This window comes from Taudactylus pleione, unplaced genomic scaffold (genome assembly GCF_031769625.1).
Source record: "Taudactylus pleione unplaced genomic scaffold, aTauple2 ptg001010l, whole genome shotgun sequence".
NCBI classification, from domain to species: domain Eukaryota; kingdom Metazoa; phylum Chordata; class Amphibia; order Anura; family Myobatrachidae; genus Taudactylus; species Taudactylus pleione.
This window is the reverse complement of record NW_028285411.1, coordinates 162,941-183,016: the sequence shown is the minus strand read 5'-3', so window position 1 is coordinate 183,016 and position 20,076 is coordinate 162,941. Positions and strand designations below refer to the sequence as shown.

Below are 20,076 nucleotides of genomic sequence, written 5' to 3'. Positions count from 1 at the left end.
CTAGACTGCGGGTGGTTTCAGCAGGTGGATTTTTGAATAATTTTAAAAAATCATTTTAGGGACTTAAAAATATGCTTGCACCCGTTTTCATGTACCCCAAATTTGATGGGACTAGTTATTTTTTACAAAAAAAGAAAGCTAAATGCTTTTCTTCACCACTTCTTCAAAGACGCATTAATGCACCTGCTCCGGCTGTTTAAAAACCCCTATTACCTTCAGCATGCCAAATCGGGGGTACCTATAGTGATCCCCCATGTCAGACCATCTTTTGGTGGGTGACAGGAAGATTTCCCCAAAAGTGACAGGACTGATACTTACTTTTCCGCCGGATCCCGTTTTCGCCGATTCCTAATTGAATACGGGGATAGCGGGCACACGCCCGATACTTTATCCCATTGAAAAACGGCGATGATGGTGAACAGTCTGACCACGGACTTTATGCCTCTGAATATGGCCCTATGCATTTATGTTAAAAATTGAATGTGTAGTGTCCTTAGAGGACACTACTAATGTTCGTGTTGTTGTGTTTTTTTTTTTGCCAAGACCCTGGATTGCCTACTTTGGAACGAAGAAGACAGATCCACGTATAGGAGGAGGAGAGTATGGATTTTTTATTACAGGTGCTCCATAGGATTATCTACTGGGGAAGAGGACAGACTGGCTACAGGGATACATAGGTGAGTATGTGAGATAGTGAGTACGCGTGTGCGCATGTTAGTTTTCATAAAATTTTACTTTTCTCCGGTGTGTGTTCTGTGGTCTTTTAATATTGCTTTTGCTATGGTTCTCCAAGTACCAGCATGCAGGGGAGGCTTGCTGGGTACTGTAGTTCTGCAGCAAAAGCCAATATTTTAACTTTAATTGCACCACACTTTACATAATCAATCCGGCACCCACCGGCCAGGGGTGCCGTGGATAGCCCCGGGCTGCCCTGGAGCGGGGGACCCCTTTATTAGGGGGGTTCCCAGCTCTCCAGGGATCCCCGGCCTGGGCTGATGCTTTGACTGGGGGGCTTGGTGAAAGGGCTTCCCTGGCTGTGGCATCACCCCCCCCCCCCCTGCTAGAACCGGTCCGGTGCTGGTTCTGGTAAATCCAAGGGGACCCTACACTTTTTTGCCCTGTATTTCCAGAACCAGGGACGGCTCAGAGCCCAGTGCTGGTTGTGCTGAATACGGGGGACCCCTAGGTCATTTGTCCCCAGTATTTTGGCAACCAGGACTGGTTATGAAAAGCCTGATATGGGTGAGCCCCACGTTGTTTGTCCCCTGTATTTAGCAAAACCAGTACTGGGTCTCCATAGCCCGGAGCTGGTTGTTGTTTTTGGGTGGAAGGCCACGCCATTTTTTTTTATTTTTAAACAAGTTTTTTTTTTAAATTAAACACAGATGAATCTTAAGGGGCGTACACACTGGGCGATATTACTGAGCGATTGCACAATTACAACATCGTAATTGTGCAATCGCTCAGTAATCGTGCACTAAAATGTAGGAAATGACCAGCGATGCACGCGCCCGCTGATAGTTTCCGACATTGCAGGCCAATCTGCCGATAACGACAGATTGGCCATGTTCAGGAATGATGGAGTGTGCCTGCACTGAACGACTGATCGTTACATGATTACAATGTCGTACTCGTACTGTCGTTCCTGATCGCACAGTGTGTACGCACCTTTACTGATCCCGTATTTTGATTCTGTGTTTGTTTAATTAAACACAGATGCAGGTATCGCAGATCTTTCAGATCCGAGCATCTGTGTGTTGTGTGTTGCTACCTCCCCCGGGTCCTAACGCCTGCACCCCTGCTGCTAATGCCCGCCCAGCAGGAGCTAACGCCCACTACCCCCGCAGGTCCCGACTGCAGCTAACGCCCGTTTAATTCCCCCGAGATCATCGCCGCTACCGCCCGCAGAGGACAGCCATCTTGTCCGCACGCTTGTCCAGAGAGATCTGCAATCCACCAGAGAAAATAGCTGCCAGAGACTTCAGAGGGGGCGTGGTCATAGGAGAACAGCTCCGCAATGCCAGACCTTAGTGGAAAGGCGCACTGTGCTGAGAAGCCGCTAAACAGGGAAGGCTGCCTCCCCTGGCCGGCAATTAACCCCGGGGACACTGGTTCCCGCTACCAGTTTCAAATCCCTGGTGGTCTAGTGGACACGCAGGGTATGAGGGGCCTGCGGCCACTGCCAGCACCTCCGGTCTGTCCCCAGAGACTGGAGGTAAAGACTGCTTAACACGCGGATCACCACAAATGGTGATTCGCTCTTACTTGTCCCTGTAGATCCGGCAGCAGTCCAGGGAGTCCCGCAGAGTCTGGCTAGCACACATGCTCCGAAGTCCCGCCGAGATCCCCAGATCTGTACTGGCGTCACAGTGTCGGCGGGGTGAAGGAGCGGCAGCGCAGATGGCCTATGAACAGTCCGACGCTGCCGCTCTGAAGAGTGAAAAGAAAAAAAAACTATCAACTCATAAAAATAAAATAGCCGGGCAACAACTAGAACTGAGGTGCCTCTGGCTCGGTCGTGGGGTATAGAGGTCGATGGTTCAGTGCATCCTGGGAGAAAAGCTTTTAACTGTCTTGTGCCCAGGATCCAGATCCAGGTATACCCCAAGGTCTCCCTGTGGAGCCTATGGACCCTGAAGAAGAAAGAATAATTATATGGGAATTAGTTACTGTGTAACTATAATAAGACGTGCCCGGCTGTACCCCAACATCTCCAAACTGTGTATCTATAATAAGACGTGCCCGGCTGTACCCCAACATCTCCAAACTGTGTATCTATAATATGACGTGCCCGGCTGTACCCCAAAATCTCCATACTGTGTAACTATAATAAGATGTGCCCGGCTGTACCCCAACATCTCCAAACTGTGTATCTATAATATGACGTGCCCGGCTGTACCCCAACATCTCCTACAGTCAGTGGTCGCGATTGTGGGAGCTCCCGGAGCAATTAAATTCAGCGTGCTGCTAAGTTAGAGAATGCCAGTTCTCACGACGTAACCTGGGTATTTAGTCGCGAGAACCGTCATTCTCCGACTAAAGTGCTGGCTGTGAGGCTGTTAGTGCCGCGCTAAGCCGTCAAACAGCCGCGCGGTCGGAACTTTCATCGGATTTCCCCTTCCACCCTCAGAAACATTGCGCTATATTGAATGGCGGCCAATGACTTCATCATGTATTTGGTGATGTTTGTCATGAGGAGGATTAGGGTGTAGCAGTAACACTGGTTGGGGAGTAATCACTAAAAAAGACAAAGGGGGAAATGTACCAAACCTTACAGAAGGTTTGTGGAGAAGTTGCCCTTAGCAACCAATCAGCTTCTGACATTTTACTGACTGTACTTGATAATGATGATAGCTAGAAGCTGATTGGCTGCTGTGGGCAATTTCTCCTCTGTATCTCTCTCTAAGGCTTCATACATTTCCCCCAGATTCTATTATGACATGTTATGTACAATGGGTGCAACATCTGGGCATAAACCTGGGATTTCCTGCACTGAATTCAGACACCTTATCTATAATCTACACTGTAATGGATGTTACACGGAGCTAAAACAGTCACTACTAATAGAGTGCAGAGTGCTCTATACATTATATCACACACAGGACATACTAGCTGTATCCTGCTGTGTCCTCACACTCTCCATATCTCCATCTCAGTATGTGTAACAGAGTGCAGGCATGGTCTATACATTATATCACACACAGGTCATACTAGCTGCACCCTGCTGTGTCCTCACACTCTCCGTATCTCCATCTCAGTATGTGTAACAGAGTGCAGGCATGGTCTATACATTATATCACACAGGATATACTAGCTGTATCCTGCTGTGTCCTCACACTCTCCATATCTCCATCTCAGTATGTGTAACAGAGTGCAGGCATGGTCTATACATTATATCACACACAGGACATACTAGCTGTATCCTGCTGTGTCCTCACACTCTCCATATCTCCATCTCAGTATGTGTAACAGAGTGCAGGCATGGTCTATACATTATATCACACACAGGACATACTAGCTGTATCCTGCTGTGTCCTCACACTCTCCATATCTCCATCTCAGTATGTGTAACAGAGTGCAGGCATGGTCTATACATTATATCACACACAGGACATACTAGCTGTACCCTGCTGTATCCTCACACTCTCCATATCTCCATCTCAGTATGTGTAACAGAGTGCAGGCATGGTCTATACATTATATCACACAGAGGACATACTAGCTGCATCCTGCTGTGTCCTCACACTCTCCATATCTCCATCTCAGTATGTGTAACAGAGTGCAGGCATGGTCTATACATTATATCACACACAGGTCATACTAGCTGTATCCTGCTGTGTCCTCACACTCTCCATATCTCCATCTCAGTATGTGTAACAGAGTGCAGGCATGGTCTATACATTATATCACACACAGGACATACTAGCTGCACCCTGCTGTGTCCTCACACTCTCCATCTCAGTATGTGTAACAGAGTGCAGGCATGGTCTATACATTATATCACACACAGGTCATACTAGCTGTATCCTGCTGTGTCCTCACACTTTCCATATCTCCATCTCAGTATGTGTAACAGAGTGCAGGCATGGTCTATACATTATATCACACACAGGTCATACTAGCTGTATCCTCACACTCTCCATATCTCCATCTCAGTATGTGTAACAGAGTGCAGGCATGGTCTATACATTATATCACACACAGGTCATACTAGCTGTATCCTGCTGTGTCCTCACACTCTCCATATCTCCATCTCAGTATGTGTAACAGAGTGCAGGCATGGTCTATACATTATATCACACAGGTCATACTAGCTGTATCCTGCTGTGTCCTCACACTCTCCTGATCTCCATCTCAGTATGTGTAACAGAGTGCAGGCATGGTCTATACATTATATCACACACAGGTCATACTAGCTGTATCCTCACACTCTCCATATCTCCATCTCAGTATGTGTAACAGAGTGCAGGCATGGTCTATACATTATATCACACAGGTCATACTAGCTGTATCCTCACACTCTCCATATCTCCATCTCAGTATGTGTAACAGAGTGCAGGCATGGTCTATACATTATATCACACACAGGTCATACTAGCTGTATCCTGCTGTGTCCTCACACTCTCCATATCTCCATCTCAGTATGTGTAACAGAGTGCAGGCATGGTCTATAGATTATATCACACACAGGTCATACTAGCTGCATTCTACTGTTATCACCATCTCAGTATCCGAGATACACCAGAGAGTGTGGGGAGGAGACTGGTCAGATATCTGGGCTGATAACACATAGTGACATGATGTGAGGGGGAGAGCAGTAGTATCATAGGGGCTGATGGCTCCCATCTCCCCCACTGGGCAGATACATTTACTTCATTAGTTTGTACTGATAGAGGAGGAAGTAAGAGGAGACTTGACAGGGAGAATGTGACTATGCTGTAATAAGTGATTATTACTCACCTGTACTGATAGCTTTAGGGATTTCCTCCTCCTTACACTGCTGATCACCCCAAACATAAGTCTCTTCTTCTCCCTCTATATCTTCTGCCTTCATATCAGTCACATACGTCTCTTCTTCTCCCTCTATATCTTCTCCCTTCATATCAGTCACATACGTCTCTTCTTCTCCCTCTATATCTTCTGCCTTCATATCACTCACATATGTCTCTTCTTCTCCCTCTATATCTTCTGCCTTCATATCAGTCACATACGTCTCTTCTTCTCCCTCTATATCTTCTCCCTTCATATCAGTCACATACGTCTCTTCTTCTCCCTCTATATCTTCTGCCTTCATATCACTCACATATGTCTCTTCTTCTCTCTCTATATCTTCTGCCTTCATATCACTCACATATGTCTCTTCTTCTCTCTCTATATCTTCTGCCTTCATATCAGTCACATACGTCTCTTCTTCTCCCTCTATATCTTCTATATTAATATCAGCCTGAGCTGCACCCTAAACAAAAAATATATATTTTTTAATAATGTTTGATTGCATTAATTGAGATTAGACAGTATAATATCAGTGTATAAGACACACACAGCATCTCTACAGATCCTATAGTGACAGTCACTGTGGTATATTGGTGAGACCCTAAATCCCATCTACCTGATATTCCTGTGGGGTCCTGTGATTCTCCTGTGTACAGTCCTGTGAATAAAGAGGATGGGGACATATCTCTGGGGTATATCTGTTCCTGGGCCCATCTGTAGGAGACACACAGTGACTGAGTACATTGTATATATGTGATTATCAGATGATGTGTGTATATAGGGATCCCCCATACCTAATCTCCCCTGTACAATAAATTACAGTCTCCTCTTACCCAGTGATGTGAGGGGCCGGTGATTCTCCATCATCACGTCCTTGTACAGAGCCCTGTGTTCCTCTATATACTCTCCCTCCTGCATGGAGACATAAGACAGTGACATCCTGACACATAAAAGGGAACCTGACACACACAATGATACAGTCATCACCCAGACACATCCCCTGGTGTTACTGTATAATGTCCCATTCCCAGCAGTCACCTCTCCAGTCATCACCCAGACACATCCCCTGGTGTTACTGTATAATGTCCCATTCCCAGCAGTCACCTCTCCAGTCATCACCCAGACACATCCCCTGGTATCACTGTATAATGTCCCATTCCCAGCAGTCACCTCTAAAGTCATCCCCCAGACACATCCTCTGGTGTTACTGTATAATGTCCCATTCCCAGCAGTCACCTCTCCAGTCATCACCCAGACACATCCCCTGGTGTTACTGTATAATGTCCCATTCCCAGCAGTCACCTCTCCAGTCATCACCCAGACACGTCCCCTGGTGTTACTGTATAATGTCCCATTCCCAGCAGTCACCTCTCCAGTCATCACCCAGACACATCCCCTGGTGTTACTGTATAATGTCCCATTCCCAGCAGTCACCTCTCCAGTCATCACCCAGACACATCCCCTGGTATCACTGTATAATGTCCCATTCCCAGCAGTCACCTCTCCAGTCATCACCCAGACACGTCCCCTGGTGTTATTGTATAATGTCCCATTCCCAGCAGTCACCTCTCCAGTCATCACCCAGACACGTCCCCTGGTGTTACTGTATAATGTCCCATTCCCAGCAGTCACCTCTCCAGTCATCACCCAGACACATCCCCTGGTGTTACTGTATAATGTCCCATTCCCAGCAGTCACCTCTCCAGTCATCACCCAGACACATCCCCTGGTATCACTGTATAATGTCCCATTCCCAGCAGTCACCTCTCCAGTCATCACCCAGACACGTCCCCTGGTGTTACTGTATAATGTCCCATTCCCAGCGGTCACCTCTCCAGTCAGCAGCTGAATGATCTCGTTGGTGAGTTCCAGGATCTTCTGTTCATTGTGTCTCTCATGTATCAGTGAGTGAGGTGGAGGCACCGTGATGGGGCTCTGGGTCCTGCTAAGTCCTCCTGACATACGGGGACGGTTGCTGTGTGTCTCAAGCTCATTGGATGTCTTCTTCACTACTGCATAACCCTGTGTATTGGGGGAAACATCAATGGAAAGGTCACAAACTCCATTTAAATGAGCCTGTTTATTCAGGTGTTCATTTTACATAATATACAAGAAAACTATATTTTACAAATACTTGTCCTGTAACAATCTCCTATATACAGGAAAATTAAGAGTATATAGTATATCCTGCAGCCCCGACATCTTTGGGTCAGTGAAAACCTCATACTGTGAACAATGTACTAAATCCAAACCCCACCCAGGAATGTGGGACTGATATTATATCTGAGACCGGCTCCCTGCTGCTCGGTTATTACTATAGATATAAGTGATGTCACTGTGACACTCCTAGATCCCCTCACCTCCCCAGTCATGTCCCTGTATTATTACTATAGATATAAGTGATGTCACTGTGACACTCCTAGATCCCCTCACCTCCCCAGTCATGTCCCTGTATTATTACTATAGATATAAGTGATGTCACTGTGACACTCCTAGATCCCCTCACCTCCCCAGTCATGTCCCTGTATTATTACTATAGATATAAGTGATGTCACTGTGACACTCCCAGATCCCCTCACCTCCCCAGTCATGTCCCTGTATTATTACTATAGATATAAGTGATGTCACTGTGACACTCCCAGATCCTCTCACCTCCCCAGTCATGTCCCTGTATTATTACTATAGATATAAGTGATGTCACTGTGACACCCCCAGACCCTCTCACCTCCCCAGTCAGCAGGTAGATGATCTCCAGGGTGAGATGTAAGATCCTCTCAGTCCTGTGACTTTCATCCATGTCCATCCTCAGTGAATCAGTGAGAATACAGAACGTGACGTGAATTAAATACTTTGGTTCCTCACAGCAGGACTATCTAGGAATAAATAGAATAAATATTATAGACATCACAGAGAACACACATAACACAGTCAGACATATTACTCTGAGTGACCAGTAAGTCTCCCCTTTCCCCCAGCCATAGAGCCCTGGTCAGTGTCTGTCAGAGGTTCCTGTGACCCAGCCCCATAAGGCTCCTCAGAGGCCGTCACACAACGCTGTACTGTATAAGGTTACACCAATGCTCCTCTCCTGGCCGGGGGTCTTATTCCTCCCAGACACAGATTTGGTGCAATTTGCTCCACGTGAATCTTTTACAAACACATGAATTAGGGATGTTGGGATTTTTTACTTTTGTTTTACATTTATTCCAGAAACTGAGAGAATCTGTGACTATACTGAAGTCATACAGATAACAGGGGTGTGAGGGGAGAGTACACAGGAGAGCAGAAGGGGTGCAGATATGGGGAGAGGGGAAGTAACGTAGGAATACAGAGCACACAACAGGGGGTGTAACAGCTGTACAGAGGTGTCAGTAACACAGGGGAGGGGGAAGGGAACAGAAGAGGTTAATAACACAGGGATAGGACAGCAGACAGCCCAGGGGACACACAAAGGGTTACACAATACAGAATCCCATCAGTCACTCTGCACAAATGATGAAATGACAAATGACCGCACCTCAGATGTATGTTACATGTGTGACCAGCCTGCCGGCCGTGTGTGTGCAGCGTAGGGTGGGGTGAGACATGTCCTGGGGGATAATCAGTGACACTCTGAGGATCTGGGGACTGTCACAGCCACTGGCTGTCTCTGAGAGACTCTCTATTGCTCAGGATAACAAGACACCCTGACAGACAGTCTCAGCTCAGGGAGTGCAGCCCTTTGTTACATGTCCTGTCTGTGTCCTTCTCACACATCCTTCCCCAGCTCCTGTTATGTATCATCTGGTATATACAGTACATACATGTTATACCTATTATGTGTTATTCCTCGACCACTCATTATTACTCTGCAGTTGCTGCTATAACAGGACACTACAGGCTGCTCCCTCTGTATAATAATAACAGGACACTACAGACTGCTCCCCCTGTATAACAGTACTAACAGGAATCCACAAGCTGCTCCCACTGTACAGTATTGCACCACATGCTGCTCTCCCTGTTTTGTAAGACAGTGCACGCTGCTCCCCCTGTATAGGACATCACAGGCCACTCCCTTTATAGTAGGACACCGCAGACCAGTTCCCTATATAGTAGGTCCTGTATAGTAGGACACTGCAGGCCACTCCTTCTGTATGGTAGGACACCACAGGTCACTCCCCCCTATATAGTAGAACAGCTCAGGCCGCTTCCCTTGTAAAGAAAGACACCGTAGGCTACTCCTCCTGTATAGTAGGACACCACAGACTACCCTTCCTGCATAGGACAAAACAGGCTGCATTTCCTTTATAGTAGGACACTGCAGCCCCCCCCTGTAGAGGACACCACAGGCTACACCCCCTGTATAGTAGGACACCACAGGCTGCTCCTCTGTATAGTAGGACACCACAGGCCACTCCACCTGTATAGTAGGACACCACAGGCTGCTATCCTTGAAAGAAAGACACCATAGGCTACTCGTCCTGTATAGTTGGACACCACAGCCTACCCTTCCTGCATACTAGGATACAACAGACTGCTCCTCCTTTATAGTAGAACGCTGCAGACTGCACCCCCTGTATAGTTGGACACCGCAGGCTGCTCCCCCTGTATAGTACGATACCAAAGGCCACTCCCCCGTATAACAATTACAAATGCGATTACCTGCTGCCTCTTCCTCCTGGGATCATCCGGTAACTGCAGCTATAGAAGACACGCCCCTCTAGATAGCCACGCCCTTTCCTTCTCTTCTCCGTGTTGTTATGGCTTCTATCTGCCCCGCCCCTCCTCTCATGGGGACCGCCCTCCTCTCATTCCCCTCAGTGCGGTGATTGGCAGCAGCGAGTAGCCAATCAGGCGGCACAAAGTAGGAAGGACGTCCTGTAACTAACAGCCACCAGCACCTGCCGCTCACAGCTTCATCACTAGAGTAACAATTAAATAGTCTCATGGTGTCCTCATGTACGGTGACCGGCGGCCATATTCTTATAGTCTCCAAGTCACAGAGCAGAGGGGGCGGGGCCACAGGGGCTTTAGCTGCCATTTTGTCATAGACATTCCTGACAGCCGGAGCCAGGTAACGTGTCCTGTATATATTATATTATTATTATATAGGGGGGAGGGGACCGTACAGTGATATATGAGGGGGAATAACACAGCTCCCAGCACACACTGATATGTGATATTATTATTATATAGGGGAGAGGGGACTGTACAGTGATCTATGAGGGGGAATAACACAGCTCCCAGCACACACTGATATGTGGTATTATTATTATATAGGGGGGAGGGGACCGTACAGTGATATATGAGGGGGAATAACACAGTTCCCAGCACACACTGATATGTGGTATTATTATTACATAGGGGAGAGGGGACTGTACAGTGATATATGAGGGGGATTAACACAGCTCCCGGCACATACTGATATGTGGTATTATTATTATATAGGGGAGAGGGGACCGTACAGTGATATATGAGGGGGAATAACACAGCTCCCGCCACACACTGATATGTGGTATTATTATATGGGGGGAGGGGACCGTACAGTGATATATGAGGAGGAATAACACAGTTCCCAGCACACACTGATATGTGATATTATTATTATATAGAGGAGAGGGGACTGTACAGTGATATATGAAGGGGAATAACACAGCTCCCAGCACACACTGATATGTTGTTTTATTATTATATAGGGGAGAGGGGACTGTACAGTGATATATGAGGGGGAATAACACAGCTCCCGTCACACTGATATGTGGTATTATTATTATATAGGGGGAGGGGACCGTACAGTGATAGGGGAATAACACAGCTCCCAGCACACACTGATATGTGGTATTATTATTATATATTGGAGTGGGGACCGTACAGTGATATATGAGGGGGAATAACACAGCTCCCGGCACATACTGATATGTGGTATTATTATTATATAGGGGAGTGGGGACCGTACAGTGATATATGAGGGGGAATAACACAGCTCCCAGCACACACTGATATGTGGTATTATTATTATATAGGGGAGTGGGGACCGTACAGTGATATATGAGGGGGAATAACACAGCTCCCAGCACACACTGATATGTGGTATTATTCATATATAGGGGAGAGGGGACTGTACAGTGATATATAAGGGGGAATAACACAGCTCCCGGCACACACTGATATGTGATATTATTATTATATAGGGGGAGGGGACCGTACAGTGATATGAGAGGGGAATAACACAGCTCCCAGCACACACTGATATGTGGTATTATTATTATATAGAGGAGAGGGGACAGTACAGTGATATATGAGGGGGAATAACACAGCTCCCAGCACACACTGATATGTGGTATTATTATTTTATAGGGGGGAGGGGACCGTACAGCCCCTGGCACACACTGATATGTGGTATTATTATATTGGAGAGAGGGGACCATACAGTGATCTATGAGGGGGAATAACACAGCTCCCGGCATACACTGATATGTGGTAATATTATTATATAGGGGGGAGAGGACCGTACGGCCCCTGGCACACACTGATATGTGGTATTTTATATAGGGGAGTGGGGACCATACAGTTATATTTAAGGGAGAATAACACAGGTACAGGCACACACTGATCTGTGGTATTATTATATAGGGGAGAGGGGACTGTACAGTGATATATCAGAGGGAATAACACAGCTCCCGCCACACACTATGTGGTATTATTATTATATAGGGTAATCATTCCATGTCAGTTCACCCAGGCCATGACTCCCACTGACTCAGCGTTTCATGAAACTTTGTACACTTGATACTACCACATATCTACAAACCCATGTAAAATGTTTCTTCTCTAGCCCTCATAGTTTTTGAGATATAGGGGGTGAAAGTTTAAAAAAAATTGCTCAGAAATGCCACTCCTGATGCTCCGTTTTTATGTGAGGTGTATGTGGAAAAAGATTCCTATCTCAGTGCCTAATCCGCATATCACTTTGAAATTTTGGCCCTTTGTCAATCAGAATATGGATATTCCTGAAAAAAATGTTTATCAACCTTGCCCGACTTTGACATTCATTATACGTTCCTTTACTTCATTCTTAATAATTTTTTGGTGCTAATAAAAAGGTGGGTTCAATATGCATTATCAACCTAAGGCAGATGAGTTATCATGTCCCTTTTTTTTTTAAATTGAACCTTAAAGTATATTTTATAAGCCTATGAAAGAAAATGGGATTTTGATTGCCTATATGAGTATTTTAATGTTTAATTAAAAATCTCTCTTTAAAAATAAAAATTACCATTAGGTATAATTTTGCTCGCCTATGGAGTATTTTAATTTGTATATTTTGGGGTGTATTCAATTAGCCTGCGATTACACATTGTCATGGGAAAAACTGCTATTTTACAGTGAAAACCCTGTATTCAATTTGCCGCAATAATTTATCATCGTGAATTTTACCTCAAATTTCACTTCACCTACTATAAGCAGGTGCAAAGTTGGGGAACATACCTATTTTAATGTAAAAATGTCGGGATTTGGTTCAGAACCACTGGGACAGCTACCCCCCCTCCAATGACTAATTGGGCACTTTGACGTTTTTAATTATTTTTAATTGGCCAATAACGACATGTCGTTTTTGGGTTAAAAGAGTGCACAGTTATGGAATTTTCGGTTCAACTATGGGACAGGTATATTAGGGCGCTTTATGAGTGAACCAAGTGTTTTTAGTCTTGCAGGTGGGAGTAGTCAGTCTTTTCTCTTTCTTCCACTAGGGGACACTGGAGGTGCTTACGCTGGGGTATAGAGGCGTGGATAGCTGGAGCTGGCACTTTAATTAATTTAGAAGAGTGAAGCTCCTCCCCCTCTATTCCCCACCAGCCCTCAGTTTACAAAATGTGCCATCGGAGCTGGTCACAATTTGCTGTGCTCCAGCAACACATATGTTTATTGTTTTCTTTTATTTAGGATATTTATTTATTTATTTTCCTACATCTTTTACATTTACTAAGTACCCTTCGCCACCTCTCTAAAGGTGGGGTCCGAGTACCTGGCGCCCTGTTCTTAGAGGAACAGGAAGGAGTGCACAGGGCTTATTAAAAAAGCACTGACAGCTCCTTTATCGCCACAGCACATCTCTAACACAAGAGCAGAGTGTGCTGCAGCTGAGAGAGCCGCCGGGGAGCGCAGTGAGTATAGCTGCGCGTCTCCCCCATCCCTCCCCCCCCTCCGGCGCCTAACCGCCCTATGTTGTATGCAGCACTATAGCGCTGCTTCACTCCTTCAGTCGCGGCGAGCAGCCGTTAATTGACGGAGTCTGTGAGCGCCGGGCTCCCCCGTTAAGCGGTGGGCAGCCAGGTTAGCGCGGCAAGCCTGGATGAAGTCGGGGGGCGGAGCTTAGCAGCGCGGGCTCTCTTCCCTACAACGCTGGTTAGAGCAGCGCTAGGCTCTCTATCTAACAAGTCTCCCCTCTCCCCGTTAGTTTACAATGTAGAGGGGCTGACAGGTGCCGCAGCCAGCGTTACACAGGCGCCCCTCCCCCCGCTAGTAGAGCGGCAAGTAGCGGGGCAGTCAGAGAGGAATAGTTAATATATGGCCAGCGTTAAGCAACCATATTGCATGCCTCAGGGGCGGACCAGGCGGGCTCTCTATCTCTCTATACGCGGCAAGCGGCTGTTACAACAGCGTGGCTGCCGGTTTTTTTTTTTACACACTAACTGCAACTCTCCTCATTACAGGAGAGTGCAGAAGCCACACACTGGGCAGAAGGATTGATTCTCCTAGCACACACCCCTTCTACAGGATCCTTTCCAAAAGGGGCTGACTGAGGTGTACAAAGTGCAGGGAATCTGAATTATTGGGAGGAGTGGTGTGAACTCCTCTGTTTCTCACTAGCCTTCTGTCTCTGTATTCTGTCTGTTTATTCATAGAGTCTGATTCTGTGTGAGTGGCTGTATGTGTATATACCTATGTCTGGACTATGGCTTATTAGAAAATGTTTGTTCCAAATGTAACAACAAACTAAGCCGAATGCTGCTGGCACAACGCTATGTGATGCTTGTTTAGTAACCGAAGGGGCAGCGCAGACGGTGCACTACGCCCTGGGGTGTGGAGTTTGTGTGTTCTCGCTGTGCTTCCGTGGGTTTCCTCCCACTATAGATACCATTATAATCCTCTGTGGCTATTGCGGTCTCACCTACTCCTGCATGGGCCGCTGACATGGCAGGAGTTATGGCGGCTGTATTGTCTGAATTAACGACCAATAGGAGGTTAACCAACTATCTGAACTGGTACAGATTGTGTACCGCTTCTACATTGTCCTCCACTGCCTATCATAAGCCTGCACTAAGCATCCTCTGCCGACTGTCCTCCAGTCAAATGAGGAACCCCTCACAGCTCTGCGCCGCTCTACTTAGAATCTGCCTCTCAGGGAGTGGAGCCTTTTTAATTCTAGCGGTCAGGCAGATCCTTAATGTACCTGAGGAAGTAGTCCCTGCAGCTCAGCTAGAGCTTCTAGAACAGCTTTCTGTGGCCTGGAAACAACTGGATAAGCGGCTCCAAATCCATGTCATTTCCCTTCCAGCTATCCATTTCCATCATCCATGATGGAACATTGGGAAACACCTCCTCCTGTAGAAAACGCTTCCTTTGCCAGGTGCTACGTTAATTTAGGACTCTTCTGCTAGTGATTTGGAACAACACTGCGATCCAATTTACACTGCAGCAGGAGCCCAATTTAGACCTACGCCTGTTAGCGCTTCGGTTATCTATGCTGTAATTTGCTGGGTGGACCAGTTGATTAGGGGCTTGGATACTTCCAGAGCAGGGTTACGATTACTAGCGGAACTCTGTGAGTCAGCAGTTTACATGCTCTGGCTTCTCTTTAGAACGCACAAATCGTTCGCCTTTTACTAAAGATTTCCATGGAGAAAAGCAAAACTGAGTTTTGTCTCAATATTTTCATGCACCAGCTTAATGGGTTTTAAAAATGACCAGGGTTTCCAGAGAGACAGATCAGTGCTCGTATGTCCGTTTTTGCTATTTCTTCCCGCAGTGTTCTCTGCTTACTCTCTTGGCAGGCGGATGCAGAATCCAAACGGGCTGTTGAGGGTCTACGGTTCACATATGCTTTTTAGTCCAGAACTGGACAAATGGATATCCCAAGACAAGTAAGTCTTCTCTCTTCCCTTTGAATGCTTCGCAGGAGGACTTACAGGTCCCTCATTTCATTCCTTTCGTGCCCATCCCTTTTGTTAAAGGGCCAGAGATACCCCCTCGCACATTAGGGGTGGCAGAGGAATAGGTTGCCCACATACAGTTACACGTCGACAGGATCAAAGACCAGTCGACCAACAGGTGGCTGACTGTCTCCCATCCCGCCTGGGATCTCCTGCGATGGGACTTTGCTTTCCGTGCGGTTCCGAATAGCTTTCGAGCTTTCCACTCCACATCGGTTCTTTTCTACGAGTCTGCCGGTGTCCACAGACAAGGCCCCTATTAAACCTAAAGTCTTAAACCAATATCTTAAACTGTAGCATTTCACTATGGAGTCGCTTCAGTCTTTCATTGCAAGCTTGGAACCGGCAGAGTTTCTCTGTATATAAAGGATGCGCATCACCATGTCCCAAATTGGGAACCGCATCAGGCTTTACAGCATTTTGCGATTTTGCAAACTCACAATCAGTTTCGGGCGTGGCTGTTCGGGTTATCCTCGGCTCCCTGTGTTTCCACTAAGTTTGTCTGTCATGACGACTAGTTAATCAAGGCTCCGTCGGAATCACTTCTCTTGGACTATGACTTACTGACATCATCAATTTCTAGATACCCAATCTGTCCGTCCGAAAGACTCCAGTTCTGGGGATGGTCCTAGATATGACATTACAGAGGATTTTCCTTCCGGAAGACAAGACCCGGAAAATCCAGTTGCTCTTTCAGCTAGCCCTAGGATCAAGGAGGGTGTCCTTGCTTCTTGGTCTTCGTCTCTTGGGGAAGATGTTAGCTGCTTTCAAGGCACTACAATATGGACAATTCTACTTCCGAGTATTTCAACTGGCCCTGCTAACACAGGGGTCAGGGTCTCGCCTGCATCTATATCAACTAATCCATTTGGCCCCGGTAACCAGGGTGGTACTCCTTGGGTGGATATGACAGGCGCCAGCCTCCGAGGATGGGGAGCTGTTGTCCTCGTCTATCACTTTCATTGGTGGTCCCTACAGAAAAGACAGTGGCCCATAAATGTTGGAACTCAGAGCAGTTTCCCATGCTCTGCTAGAAGCAGCGCAGTGTCTAAGGTCTCTTCCTGTACGAGTTCTGTCAGACAACGCGACGGCCGTTGCTTACATCCACGCCGGACCGGCAATCGTAGTCGCATGGCAATGAGAGAAGTATCTCAGATTCTCTAGTGGGATGAGAGTCAGTCAAGTAATCTTGTCGGCAGTATTCATCCTTGGAGTGGACAACTGGAAAGCAGATTACCTAAGCTTCATCCACACGCGTTTCACGCACTGGGGTCGTCTTTAGGCGGACCTCAGGGCGTCTCGATTTAAACATCAGTGACCAAGATACGTGTCAAGAACTCTGGATCCGCAGGCAGAGGCTGCAATTCCATGGACCTACGACATGGTTTACCTGTTTCCTCCGATTCCACTAATTCCTCGTCTACTAAAACGAATAAAACACGAATCGGCCTTAGTCATTCTCGTGACACCAACCTGGCCTAGGAGGAGTTGGTTCTTCGGTTTTTCTTGGCAGTCGATCCGGGCCACTTCCTCTTTGTCCGGACCTTCTGCAGCAGGGTCCTTTAGTCCACCCCAACTTAGCACAACTGCGTGTAACGTGGTGGCTCTTGAATCCGATATCTTAAGACAGATGGTCATCCCAGACTCGGGTATTCCCACCATGCTACGCGCCAGGAAACCAGTTTCGGCTGCGCATTATCATTGCATAGGGTGTTACAGTTGGGGCCTTCCGTTAGGGGTGTTTCGTTCTCCCGTTTTTACGTCTTTCCAAACGAGATTAGATTCTAGTCTTTGCCTAGGATCATTAAAATTGCAAATTTCTGCTCTTTCTATTTTCTTTCAATGCAGGTTGGGCCTCCTTCCGGCGATGCAGTCATTCTTCAGGGGGTGTTGCGGGTGCAGCCACCTTTTGTACCACCTATGGTTCCCTGAGTCTTGGTATTTTTATTTTTTGTTTCTTCAGTCTTCCATGTGTGAACCTCCCAAGAGGTTGATATTAAGTATTGTCTTGGAAGACGGTCCTCTAGATGTGGTTAGAGCTCTTCGCCTCTGTTGCTTGGACGACGTCCTTACGCGAGTCTTAGTTGTCCTTTTTATAAGGCTGTTCGGAAGGGTTGGCCAGCATCCAAACAGGATTGGCATGTTGGCTTAGACTGACAATCTGTCAAGCTCTTCTCAGCAATGATCGTCAGTCTCCTATGTCCGTTTCGGCTCATTCCACACGTTCTGTGGGTACGTCGTGAGAGGCACGTAGGGGTGCCTCAACTTTACTATTGTGCCATGCAACCACTTGGTCATCGGTGCTCACTTTTGTAAAGTTTTATAGATTGATACATTTGCGGTTTCAGCATCATGTTTTGCTGCCTTGTACTGCAGGTTCCTCAGAGCGCTCCCGCCCGTGGGGAAAACTTTGGGACGTCCCCAGCGTAAGCACCTCCAGTGTCCCCTAGTGGATGAAAGAGAAAATGGGATTTTGGTACTTACCGGTAAATCCTTTTCTCTGATTCCACAGGGGACACTGGACGCCCACCTCAGCGCTCTTCGCCTGTCTGTTCCGTTTGTTCCATATGTTGTATGGTTTTGTTGTTGTGTGATATTCTCTTCCTTTCACTCCCTTTTTTCTGCATCTCCTCTCGGTCTTCATTTTCTAAACTGAGGGCTGGTGGGGAATAGAGGGGGAGGAGCTTCACACTTCTAAATTAATTAAAGTGCCAGCTCCAGCTATCCACGCCTCTATACCCCAGCGTAAGCACCTCCAGTGTCCCCTGTGGAATCAGAGAAAAGGATTTACCGGTTAGTGCCAAAATCCCATTTTTGCACTTTTTTTTTTTAAAGTCCCCTAAAATGACACAAATATATGCTTGTATCCATTTTTATGTACCCTGAATTTAATGAGAGCACTTATTTTGCTGAAAAAATACACTTCAAAACCGTTATCCTATGTTAGTTTGGCATTTTTCGGGGTACAGGCTGATTTCCCCATTTTCATCTACACTTTTCAGAGTAAGAACTTTTGCGCAAATCCTGTTTTTGTGATTTTGGAATTGAATAGGTGTAAAAACGGGAGCGCGCACACCCACGAAAATCATATATAAAAGACTTACCAGGACCTAGTTACTTATTTACATGGGCGTAGCCAGAGGTATGGGGGCCCCATAGCAAAATTTCCTTGGGGGCCCCCAGCCCCATAATACTTACCCCCCTGCCTCATAATACTTACCTCCTCCTGAGCCCAGCGCTCCGCTCCGTATCTCCTCACTGAAGCTGGGAGGAGGCATGGACATGATCAGGGGATGTAATTATGGCCATACCTCCTCCCAGCTTCTAATGGTGCGTACACACGGAGCGACCAGTCAGCGATAACGATATCACTGACTGATTGCCCTGCACCCTCATGGTGTGCTGGATGATCGATATCCATCATCCAGCCCATCACCAACCCAGCAACGACGGGCCAGCGAAAAACTATTCTTACGTGATTCAGAATGAAGTTCAAGGGTATCATTGGACGAACAATGGTTGTACACTGCACCCAGCTGTAATCTACGCTCATGTTCCCCAGTCTGATGACCTGGTCATCACAAGTGCCTGAGTCTTGTCTGATGATTTGGAGCATGATGTAGCATTTGTGTACGAAACACAGTAAGTAATTATTCAGTACATCAAGGAAAACATTCCTGCTGTCAAAAAAATTGTGTTACTTCAGTCATGGGTGTGGTGGGCAGTATAACAATTGCAAATAAAATTCTCAACTTGTGCTGCCATGGTCGAGACTTCACTTTGAAAGCATCATGGGCATTTTTTGCAACCAGTGCATATAAAAATGAAAGAAATACCACTCCACCAGCGCTTTAAGGGTCAATACATATTATAAGTTCTTTAGTTCCATATAATGATTTCCAACTCCCAGGGGCAATATATACCACCTCTCAAACATGTAGTTCACAACTGAGAAAAGAGAGATAAAAAAGTACCATACATAGTGCAGTATTATAAATGGACAAAGAAGAAATGTAATAACAATCTAGGTAAATTACAGATAGGTCACATAAAAACAGAATAAAATGGTAGTCATCCACAGGTTATACTGTATCCATATGTGGCTAGAATGTTAACTATTACCAGCTGTAGGTGAGAACTGGCAGCGGTCAGTTCTTATGAGCGTATGTATCAAGAGAATCCCCCCGGCTGCAGCAACAGGTCTATAGTTGCCATGGTGAGGTTTAGACGCGGCCGTTTGTCTGTATCTCGGTGGTCTCTAGTCACATGACAATCTCCTCCCGATCACATGTCATGTTACGTCTATAGTTGTCATGGTGAGGCTAAGACGCGGCCGCTCGTCTAGATCTCAGCGGTCTCCGGTCACATGACTATCTCCTCCCGATCACGT

General features: G+C 46.5%; 2 protein-coding genes and 1 non-coding gene across 3 annotated transcripts in view; 2 read left to right on the top strand and 1 right to left on the bottom strand.

The window, feature by feature from the left end:
* Window positions 1-20,076, top strand: part of LOC148454306 (uncharacterized) — a 256,305-nt gene that overhangs the window by 108,752 nt on the left and 127,477 nt on the right. The gene's annotated exons all lie outside the window — the stretch shown is intronic.
* The window catches only part of LOC148454308 (uncharacterized), a 193,666-nt gene that overhangs the window by 122,537 nt on the left and 51,053 nt on the right, over window positions 1-20,076 (bottom strand). The window lies entirely within an intron of this gene.
* On the top strand, window positions 15,316-15,432 carry LOC148454309 (U5 spliceosomal RNA). The gene has a single exon (XR_015874818.1). It is a non-coding gene; the product is annotated as a U5 spliceosomal RNA (small nuclear RNA).